The sequence below is a fragment of the Panonychus citri genome, unplaced genomic scaffold (assembly GCF_014898815.1).
Source record: "Panonychus citri isolate SS breed McGregor unplaced genomic scaffold, ASM1489881v1 Contig00090, whole genome shotgun sequence".
NCBI lineage: Eukaryota > Metazoa > Arthropoda > Arachnida > Trombidiformes > Tetranychidae > Panonychus > Panonychus citri.
In genome coordinates, this window is record NW_026515495.1 from 597,397 (window position 1) to 608,103 (window position 10,707).

A 10,707-nucleotide genomic window follows, 5' to 3' on the forward strand; every position below is an offset into this window, starting at 1 on the left:
TAAAGGTAAATATCAGATAGAAAAAGAGTCATTGAGATCACTCAAAGTTTCAATAAAATTCAATTCAATGTCATGGAACACAAATTGTGAACCAAGTGGACTGATTAGAAACGGAAGTGAAAGTTAACAGAAATCAACTGAATCTTTTTCAAAATCTAATATCTAATAATCATTGATGTCGAATGTCCATTGAGAAAGTTCATGTCCATGTTCGTGTTCACCTTTGATTATCTATTGAAAAGCAAGAAAAAAGTTGAAAAGATGATCCAGTTTACTTTGAGTAATTGGCTCTAATAAGAGGATATTAAAACTTTTTTTTACTTCTTTCAACATCCAAAACAAGAGACAAAATAAACTTGGACTCAGGTAATCAGTTAATAAGCTTGGACCTTTCCAGTGAACTGTTTAGTTTATTTTCCTGATTTCCAGTTCGATATTGTTGTCTAACTGTTGTGGTAGATTCGAGGATTTGTAATGATTACACTTAATTCATTAAAAAAAAGATCTTGGAATTAAATCAAATCTACTCGAGTGTTAAATCAATGGTGAGGTAGAAAAAAAATCATCACTTGTAACTCTTATAATGCTCAACAATTTCATCTAACAATTGACCAGAATGAAATCAAAAGACTATGAGGATAACGATCCTTATGATTTTGATACTTTCGATATCGAAAGTTTAATAAAATGAGAGAAAAAAAATATAAAAGCCTAAGGAGATTAATAAAGCTCGAAATGATTTCTTCTTTTGATTGACTGGACATTCGAACTTATCAGGCTATTTTCAGTTCTCTTATCGTCCAATTGATTTTAAAAGTTCTCTTGATGAGAGTTAATTATCACCTTTCAGTCCGATTAAATAGTTGAAATCGAAATCGTAATTCAACTCGATTGATTTACAATATTTAGAACATGAATAGAAATAATCTCAATACTTTCATGTAAAATTCAATCCAAATTCAATAGGAATCAATGAGAACCAAAATTTGCAAGTTCAACTGATTTCAATTTCTGAATAGATAATTAATCAAAGAATTTTTCATGAGCTAATGAACAGAAAGAAATGGAATCAATCAATTTGATCTACATTATGGTGAGTGGAAAATTCAATTTTCATCTTTTTATTGTGTAGATAAAATTTATTTCCAATTCGTATTAATATCTCGAGTTAAGATTCGATAAAGAAGATGATATCTGAAAAGATTTTCTCTGTGATATTCCCAATGATACTTTCCTTCCTCATCATCTTCTTATCCTCTTTTCATCTTCCTTTTTTCCACATCCCCTTCATGCACTTGGCATCTTCTGTTATTATGCAGATACAACTCAAACTGAACATGTTGAACCAGAATTGGAATAATCTTGTCAATAAACTCGAGAGTGTTAAAACTCACACCGAATCAATTTGTCTTCAAACTCTTATTCTTATCCATGTCTTCACTTTCACATCTTCAAAATAATCTTCATCTTATAAATTGTCCATTCACAATAATCACCATGATCAATATAATGGAAAAGAAATTAACTAATTCCAAACTTACCTTAAAGTCGCAAATTCTAACGAAAACTCGTACAATCACAACAAAACTATCGAAAAGGATTTTCTCCTTTCGCAAAGATTATCATAATAACGATATATCGTTAGAGTGTTTCAGATCGAATTCGAATATTTCATTGAACAATAACTTCGAACAGGAAAATAAAGTCTAGACTTCGTTTCTCTTTGTTTCCTGTAACTTATCTTTCTTTTGAGCCCTTTGATCTCTCTCTCTCTCTCTCTCTCTCTCTCTCGATCATCATAAGATCATCAATTCTTCATCCGATTTTTTTCATTATCTTCTCATCTCCATCCCCACTGCTAACATACGCTTCATCTATTTTCTTCCATGTAATCAGATTCTTGTTGGAAGTTTTTTTTTCTCAATCTCTTGAAGAAATTTTTTTTCCATTTTTTATCTTTATCATGATAATCATCGTTTCTGAATCGATTATCATGAAAGTAGAGTAAAGAATCAGATAAAAAAAAACCTGATACCCAAAACACACACACATAAGATTAGATATCAACAATAGATTGCTGTTGATTAATATCAACATCGAGTTAATCAACTAAAGTAAGTTCACAATTAGAGTAAACTAATTAAATATCCAAGATTATTATTATTATTATTATAAGGGAAGAAGATTATAATTAAGAAACGAATTAAGATTTGTAAACATGATTAGTTTTTTATTACATCTTAATGATTCTCACAAAATGTGAATGTTGAAAAATGAGAATATTAAATTAATGAGAAAATAATATCATCATATTATTATCGTTTTTGCTCCCTTCGATAACTTTAATTGTCAATCAATTGTCAATCGGTTAAATTGTTATCCTTTCCTTTTCCTCGGTTTCAGTTGGTAATTTATTTATCCCGGAAACTAAAGGATAACAAACAAAAGTTTATGATAACATTAATATGATGATAATGATAACGATAAATAATATTATTAAATAGTTAAGCTAAAAGATGAACCATATTTAACTGATTATCTTCAATTGCGTGACAATAATTGTGAATATCAAGATAATCGGGAATAAGCAGAAAACAAGGAAACTTTTTGTCTTATCCGAACCATTGACTCTGAATTGAGGAAAAGGACAGAAAGGGAAAATATTATATAAGTATAACAATGATAATATTATCAAAAACCATGTTCCATGATGAAGATGATCATCTTTATCTTTATCTTTATCTTCATCATCAAACTCTGATCTTCATCATCTAATCACAATTTGATGGGAAAAAGAAGGTGAAATGATCATTGAGATGATGGGGCTTAAACTGTTAATCGAAATGATGATAATGATGTTGATTATCATCATTATCTTCATTCTCTTCCTCTTTTCTCACCTTCATCTCTGTGTCTCTTTCTGTCTTCTTCATCTTTGTCATCAGCATGAAAATGATTCACTTTGTTGGATGGCCGTTTTTGGATGAATTGGAAATAAGAAAAAAAAAGAGAAAAGATTTACCATTTGAAAAGGAAAAATATATAAGATGAAGATGGAGAAAATCTTCAGAATTGATGATTAATCGAAGGTAAAATAGAATAGAGAAGCAAAGAGAGAAAACTAAAGTAATGGTCATTTTCTTTTGGACGGTGAATTACCTTGATATCATCTTTATCCACATAATCTAAGAAAATCTCCTAAAAATGAAGGATTTTGTTCATTTCTTTTGATGACATGATTGTATAGTTTGTTTTTTTTTCATTCATTCTTATTGCCCGATCACCACCAAGGAGTAAAAAAAGATGACCAAAGATGATGAACTAACCTTTGCTAATATTACTCGGAAAATTTACTCTTTCACTACTCTTTCTTTTGCTTTCCGAATATCAGTCATGTCTCCTGGTTACATGATGTCATTATTTTATCATCTTTATCTCTCTCTCTCTCTCTTTTCTCTGTGTCCATTTCCATATATACCTTTAAAAGAGTTCAACTTTGAATTATTGTTGACCAATGGTCAACATCATCTTACTCAAACTATTTATCTCAGTTACTTATATCAGCACATTTGAAATAATCGGAGGTCAGACTGTCAAAAACTTTTCACCAGCATCATCATAATCATTATGATGATAATATATAAAAGCCTAGACTTATCTTCAAGTTGATTGATTAACATTACAATCAAAGAATGAGAATTGATTTAATCAAGTGAAAATTTTGTTCATAAAAAAAAGATGACAAGTTCAGAGGTTGACACTTCCTTTGACAAAGAGCAAGAGAGAGAGAGAGAGAGAGAGAGAGATATTTGAACCAATCGAGATCATTGATATTCACAATTAACAATGGAATTAACTAACTGTAAATCAATCCTGATTACTTATCAATTAAACAATCAAACAATCAAGGGAAAAAAGTTGTCATTCAAATCTGAATCTCATCATCAATCAAGATTATAATCTAATCAAAAGTTAAACCACAATTGAAAGGGATTTAATTAAATCACAATCATCATCATCATCATCATCATATTAGAAACTTGAACGAGTAAAAAACTCAAATACAATTTACCTGATTAGTGAACAATTTAATCTGAAACAAATATTTAATAGAAAACGATAAGTTCAACCAATTTAAATCTCTCACTAATCACAATCAATTTATTGTGATGAGAAAATCTTAATGATTACATTTTTTTTTGTTTCTCCAATAGATTTGCATATTAACCATGAACAAAAAATCAACTCGATTATCATTAATCATCAATTCTAATAACATTTTTGCCCCACATTAGTTTAAGTTAATAGTCTATCAGTATTAGAATAGGATTTTCCTTGTTCACGTTTCAGTTCAGAACTTATCACCACTCTGATCATCAGTAAACTATTAATATCGACTATTAAGTTAAGAACTTAATTTTGATTCGAATCTATTTAATATATTAATATATGATGATTTTCGAGATTGAAGAAAATAATAATTTACATTTTCTTTCATAAATTCTGTTCATATATTAATACATGAAGAATTTAATTCTTATTGACAATCATGTTTGCCTGATTACTTTTCAGTGGATTCATCGGATCTTCATGAAGGGGGGAACAAAACAAGTATCTCAACTTTTTTCGCTTCTTTTCACCGAAATTCATTCATGTTCAAATGTTTCTCCTCGCGAATCATTGAGTAAACTTTACTCTTTCAAAGAAATGTATTTACATCAACTACGAATATGCATCTGATTATGTTAATTAATCTATCCGATAGTTTGAAAGTTCTGGATCCACCATAGATTGGATTGAGTTGTTGTTCCATCGAATCGAATCGATTAAATTACTTTTTCTTATAGCTGATTGTTGATGGTTGTTACTTAATTGATCATTCTCAAGTGTTGTTGATGTTGGTGAGAGAGAAAGTCTTTGAATGCTGATACGATTCTCGAGTAAATAATGAACTTGGTCTAAGGTTCTAGGGTTGTTTTCAATTCAATTTGTCATGTTTTCTGGTTTCTAAATTGACAGTTGGATTAACAATGAACAATAATAATAAATGATTCCAAGAATAGATGAGAAACTGATGAAGGTAAGAGAGGAGAGAGAAAAAAATTAAATTCTAACCTAAACTATTCTCATCAATTGTCCTCAATGTAAAGATAAACAATGATTTTCCATCAGGCAATCAGGCCAAATTTCATCAAAAATCGGCTGCTGCCGACAGGGCTCGAACCTGGAGATACGAGTGCGTTAACACCCGCACTAGCCACTAGGACTAGGGCAGCAGCCGACAAGATAATCGCTATTAAATTTGTATTTAAATTGCATAACAATACACAATGAGTAATATGGTTACCATGACAATTACTATTCACTATTTATACGCGTTATTAGCATATTTCAAGTTGATTTATGTTCATGTGATAATTGGGCTAATCAATTAAACGTTGAGTTAATTTATTACAACACTTTGATTATCTTATCCTTTTGTTTTCATTTGATTACTTTAAGTTTTTACCTTTTTGATTAACTGAAACTTTTTTTGCTTCTTCTTATTGTTTATCAATATCCTTGACAATTAATCGTATCCTTGTTGTTGTTGTTGTTTAGATTTAACAGTTTTACTTTAAAGGATTAAGATAATCTTATGATGTGATGATTTATTACTATTCTCAGTAAAACTAAATCATTAATTAAAGTTGATTGAATGTCATGATGCATTTTGATTCTCATTCAACCAAGGCAAATGTTGAGCAAAATTGTCACGATTAAATATATATTATATTTGGTCCAAAGTCTAATAGGCTGATTGATGATTGTTTTTATGATAGAGATTCAATTCAACTTGATTACCTATCAAAGTCATTGATTAAATGATAAACAATCAGTCAATCAGAGTGTTACAATTTAATGTTCATTAATAGGTTTACATGGGAAAAACATGGAATCAAGAAATTCTTGAGCCTGAGTATTCAATTAGTTTAGAGTTTGAGCTAAATTGAAATTCGAAAGAAATTAATAAGCTTATTAGTCTTAAATAGGTAAAGAAATTAATCCTTTTAACCGTCTAAGTTTTTTGGAATTGGAAGTTTTTTAAAAATCAATGGACCTTTTTTGAGAATGAGCTGACACTTTCATCTAAACTTTGATCGAGTTAACATTCAATTTGTTTATTGTTTTCAGTTTTTTCATTATTTTGTTGATCATCATCATGTCTTCATCTGGTGTAAGAAGTATCAAAATCTCTGGATCCATGAAAAGAATCATCATGGACTCTTACAATGAGGGGAAAAAAGTTCGATCCATTGCCGATTCTTTGCAAGTTAATCTATCAACAGTGAGAAGTTTCATCAATCGTTACAAAAAGTACGGCAATAGACCACGAGGTCGTCGTCCACCGAAACTGAATGACCAACAGAAACAAGAAATGAAATCTTGGGTTGACGATAATTGCCTGTTAACCCTTGACGTTTTATCCAATAAAGTTTTAGATAAATTTGGTGTTCAAGTTTCACATTCAACTATCTTCAACTACCTGGATTCGTTTCATTATTCGTACAACAGATTAGCACCAACACCCGCTTATAGAAATTGCCAATCCATCTTAGATCAACGAGCTGAATACGCGAAAAAGTTCATCGGAATCAATCAAAGTTCAGTTGTTTTCATTGGAAGAGTTGATGTTAGTCTACATTGTAGATACACTTGCAAAAAGGATAAAATTGATAAGATGGGCGAACGATCAATTCGAGGGAAAAATTATTCAATATGTGCAGCGATATCTGAAAAAGCACTGGAATTTTACCATGTTCAAAATATACTTCACGAGAGAGAACAAGCCATCGATTACCCTGAGCAGCTAATTAATCATCTACCGAGTGATCGTAAACACACTCTCATCATGGACAAAGCTCATTTCCCCGATTCCCTCGAAGCTGAGAGAGCTGCCACAGCGAAAGGTCATGAGATAATCTACCTTCCCACCCATTCACCTTTTCTCAATCCCATTGAGAACATGTTTGATCAACTTAAATTTCATATTAAAAAGTTATCACCAACTAATGCTGATCAGGTTTTCGATGGATTGGAACATGTTTCTCAATGTATCTCTCAAGAAGATTGTCTCAATTATTGGCAAAACATGATGTCTTACATGGAGAAAAGTCTACTTGGTCATCCGATAGAAAAGCAGCCCAAAGGTGATCAACTCATTTGTAAATCATGACAAGGAAAGAAAACACAATCCAAATTCATCTTTAAACTAGATTAGTATTAATCCTTTTTTCGCTAAGTAAAGATTAACCATCTTATATATATATAAGTTATATTCTTGACAAAAAAAAAGTTCTTTCCCAAAAACAACTCCAATTCAAAGACTATCGATAAAATTTAATATCTCGATTCAGAAATTTCGTAAAAGAAAACCTGATTATCTATTCTGTACAATGTCACCCACCCTGTCACTTATCTGAACCATGAAAAATGTCACTTTAAATTCACATAAATTTATTAATAATAAAAATTGGAGAAAATTTTCTTCTCATTCATCATCATGATTCCATTTCTCACCTAAAGAGAAGGCGAAACAATTTGAAATTATTTTATAACTCGAAAGTTATTATAATAATATCATTATTATTATTATTATCAATGAATAAACTACTACAAGATTAAGAAGTGGAATAAAAAAGAAAAGGTTTCTAATAACAATAATTGTCAATAATGATAAGGGTTGAAGCAAATCGACACTTAAAGTGTACAATCAACTCTCATGAAATTCCCCATGAAAAATGTTTCAATGTTCATATAACCATTATTGGAAAATTTTCACTCTCAAGCTAACAATTTATCTTAAATATCAAATATATAAACTTAATGTTCAACCAATTGATTAGAGTTTAATCCTCTTTTACCAAAGACATTGAGGTATAAAAGGAAAAGTCATCCCACTTTCTCTCAATCATCATCATCATCATCATCTTTATCTTCATCTTCTCCTTCCTTATTTTAGCTTTGTTAATAATATAATACCTTTTTCCTCATCTCGTTCAATATCATATCATTGATCATCTGATTGATGGTCTTACATCAAAAAGTTAAAATATACCAAACATATTACATGTAGTTTGTAAAAGGTTATTAGTTTTATTTTATTTTTCCATGAGAAAAAAAAACAAACTCTTAGCTGAAGCTCAATCAGCCATTGAATCAGAACTCGATTCTCCCTGAATCTGAGTAACCATTTCTACCTTCTCTCTCTCTTTCACTTTCACTTGCACTCTTACCCGATTGCATATGTAGGTGATATATGATTCTTGTTATGTCATATAAAACTTTATCGACATTTTCTTTCTCTTCATCTTCGTCTTTCATCATTACCAATATCATCATCATCTGATAACTTTCCTTCCCTCTGACGTTATTTCATCACAAACTCTATTGTAAGGTCATCCCTTAGGTTTTCATTCATCTTCCTCCTCCTCATCCTTTTCTCCTTTATCTTCATTTTGTCTTCCTTGTCTTACTCTTTTCTACCCAATTCATTGTATTAATGTTATTGATGAGCCATCGATACGATAACAGAAAATTACAATTTCATCAATGTAATTTTTTTCTCTCTCTCTCTCTCTCTTTTCTTCCCATTTTCTCATGTTTTTCATGTGGTTTCATTTGGAATCACTCACCAGATCAAAGAGTTAAATCAACAATCAGCTAAATGCATGATTACTTACACTTAGATTTTATCTGAGAAAAAAAAATGATCATCAAATTTACATGATGATTAATTTGAGTCTCAACAATATTACAAAACAGTTAATCAACTTAATGAATTATAATATCATGTGTACATTAAGAAATGAATCAAGTTCATCAATACTTATTAAACTTTGGTAATATATTTAACATTAACACGGTGATGATGATAATAACACTCAATGTAATAGTTGATTCTGTCTCGATTCAGTTTCATGATTAATGTCAAAAGCAACAAAAACAACAAAAAAACTAACAAGAATCAATAATTAATCAAATACAATCTCAACCATTCATTTACAATGTTGACTCTGTAATCAACTGATCATGATCATCATCATGATGATTTTTGTAAAAGTCAATCTATTTGTAACTTATGTAATAAACATTGACACTTTTTGCCTTAAACATAAATATCCTTTTTCCAGATTCCCATGTTAGTCTGACAATTAAATCTTAATATCTGATTAACAATTAACTTTTGATAAGATTCCAGTGTTACGTATTAAATATAAGCTTAATTTACATACATAAACATTATATTATTAAATAATCAATATCCTTTGAAACATGAAACAAATTGTCACCCAATTTACCCTGATGTGGGGTTTAGATTGAGTTGAGGAGATTATTCCACAATGGAATAGATTTGAGAATTCAATATCTCAGAGAGATGAACTTAACAACGAGGACAGAAGATGCGATCTGCCACAATTTTCAGATCGGGAAAGATTCGATCAAGGATCACAACCACTTTTACGTTCCGTCACTAATTCCTACACTAATTATTTCTATCATTAAATGATCACTTTGCAAACAATCACAATTAGATTAAGAAGACTTGAGAATAAGAACTTTTTATTAAAGAAGAAAACTGAATGTTCCTTAGAACTTGCGAGAACCAGAGTTAGAATTGGTCTCTCGTTTTAGAGGGAACAGCAAGAGTTTTTAAACAAAATCAAAAAAGGGGGAAGTCATTGAATTAATCAAAGATTACAAAGAAAAGGGGAAGATAATTAATGGGGTTAAATCATATTAATGATAAGAAACAAAGAGATAAAAGTTAATCATAAGTAACCAAGATGACGACTATAGTCGAGACTTAGCCTTTGATTAGATTAAAAAGCAAATTAAATGATAATAAGGTTAAACTTTGGCTTTTCAAACAATTGAAAAGTAAGTAAAATAGACAGAGAAAAGAAAGGAATTTAGTTCTCTTACTAAATTTACCAAATTTAAGGAAAATTAAAAGTAATGAAAATGAAGGTTTTGATTGACCTAAAGAATAAGATTTCCAAAGGAAATTAAGAGTAATTAAAATGAAAAAGAAATAAAATCAATTTGAAATCATTGAATGATCCAAATAATCGGGATTACAGGGGAATGTATTTTTCTACCCTTCACTCCCCACGGTTTTGATCAAGAATCCTTTGTAAGACGGATTTTTGGATCCTTCGGCTGGGCGAGATGTTATCAGGTCCGACAGGGTAAAAATTATCAGGGCGAACTTGAGATGAGGGGAAATCTAATGATAGATATAAAATTGAATCCTGGCTTGAACTTAGGGCTTGAGAATCCGGAGGATCTGAAGTAGTGGAGAGGATTTGAGAGTTATTGTCAGGAATTTCATCTTGAGATTGACTTGATTCGAGATTGATTAGATCTTGTTCTCGATCTTGATTTTCCTGGGCTGGTTCGGCTTCTTGAGCTTCTTGATTTTCTTGAACTTGTTCAATTTCTTGATTTTCCGGGACTTGTTCCTGGTTTGGAACTTCGGTGATAAGTTCAATGATTGTTGTGAGCTTCGGAGCAGCATCTTGAGGTGGGTCGGAATCTTGAGATGACGACGATGATGATGAGTTTTTTGATGTTCCAGAGGAATCATTGGTTGTTCCTGAGGAGCTTGATGTGGATGATGATTCGGTAGAGTTAATTGATAAGCTTGAGTTGTGTGATGAATTT

General features: G+C 30.6%; 1 long non-coding RNA gene across 1 annotated transcript; it reads right to left on the minus strand.

The window, feature by feature from the left end:
* Window positions 1–2,254: 2,254 nt before the first annotated feature.
* On the minus strand, window positions 2,255–3,281 carry LOC128387495 (uncharacterized). The gene is made up of 3 exons (XR_008325035.1): window positions 3,160–3,281; window positions 2,901–2,960; window positions 2,255–2,630 (listed from the first exon to the last, which is right to left on the minus strand). It is a non-coding gene; the product is annotated as an uncharacterized LOC128387495 (long non-coding RNA).
* Between the last annotated feature and the right edge of the window lie 7,426 nt (window positions 3,282–10,707).